Source organism: Aplysia californica, unplaced genomic scaffold, assembly GCF_000002075.1.
Source record: "Aplysia californica isolate F4 #8 unplaced genomic scaffold, AplCal3.0 scaffold00179, whole genome shotgun sequence".
NCBI lineage: Eukaryota > Metazoa > Mollusca > Gastropoda > Aplysiida > Aplysiidae > Aplysia > Aplysia californica.
The window spans coordinates 710,065-711,585 of NW_004797449.1; positions in this window are offsets into that span (position 1 = coordinate 710,065).

A 1,521-nucleotide genomic window follows, 5' to 3' on the forward strand; every position below is an offset into this window, starting at 1 on the left:
TGTGTGTGTGTGTGTGTGTGTGTGTGTGTGTGTGTGTGTGTGTGTGTGTGTTTGTATGTGTGTCATTGTTAAGCAAATTAAATATCAGCACAAGGTAGGTTCTCGATGTGACAAAACCTCTTGGTTTGGTGTGCGTTTATGGTTCTCTAGGTCTCCTGTCGCCTTGACATGTTGAAATAACAATGATTTTTCTGAGCTGTAGACTTGAGTTGGATTCCCATGAGAAAAGAATTTTTATCGAGTATCTCGGTCTTTCTGCTGGGATGTTGTATCTTTCTCAGCCTGGGTTGGCAATGTGAAACAGGGTCAGAAGACCGCCTCATAAATGATCTTAATTGTGTCAATGCGGGCGAAAAATTACCCACGTTTAAAAATTCTAAGCAAGAATGTTGACTTCAAGGCAGACGACAGCGAGGATGACTCTTGTTTTGACTCGCAACGAGATTATCACAAACTTCTGTATTGTATTTTAGGAAATTTCGAAAGCTCTATAAGAACAATCAACATCACACCAAAACCTGTCAATGCACAAATGCGGCATATATATTCAGCCAAACAAACTACCATGTACATAGTTTATAAAACACCTACCCCCCCCCCCCTAAAAAACAAAACAATTAATGAAAAAAATTAAAACAAACAGAAAAGAAAAACAAAGTAACCCTCACCCCAAACAAATATGCCACTAAACTTATTAAAACTAACCGACTCCCAAAACCCAGACTCTTTTAAGTTATAATGTATGTGTTTTGCACCCCCATCAACTGAATCTAAATAATTTAGAAGGCACACTCCCGATCCTGCCTTCAGGGCCACCCCAAGCTGAGAGGGGTACAATATCCCAGCGTAAAAAGACCAAAATACTCGATAGAAGTTCTCCTTGCTTGGGAATCGAACTCGGGTCTCCGAGACAGGGAAGCATTTCATAGTTTGTCCACAGACACTGGTCAACAGACTTTCAAATCTAAAACCGTAACCCAAACGTCCATGAAATGACACACAAACAGACCCACTAACAGACACAAACGTGGACACGGCCGTCGTTACAAAAACGCCACTAAAACCGCGGCCAAACTTGTGCGCGCTCGCCCAAAAATCGATGCTTAATTATGTAATGGCTGCCCCCCTCTGATGGATTGCCGGTTTGCGTTGTGTCCAGTGACCGCAACCCGCCATTACCTGGCTAAGGCCGGGCACGCGCGCGATCACTCACGGCCAGGCTAATGGCTGGCCTGTCTCTTCATCGGCATCATCTTCGTTATCATTATCTCAATCCTCAATCCACATTATCAGTGGCATCATCGTTTGGGCCTCCGTCCCGTTACATTTTCGTTTCGTTTTTCGTTTCGTTTTCTATTTAATTCCTTTTCCATTGAGCATGTACCGGTATCAGCCGTGGTTTCCTTGTCAGGAGCGGCTAGGAGGAACGACATCTCTATCTTTGTAGAGATCAGGGGTTTGTATCGTTCTCTCTCTCTCTCTCTCTCTCTCTCTCTCTCTCTCTCTCTCTCTCTCTCTCTC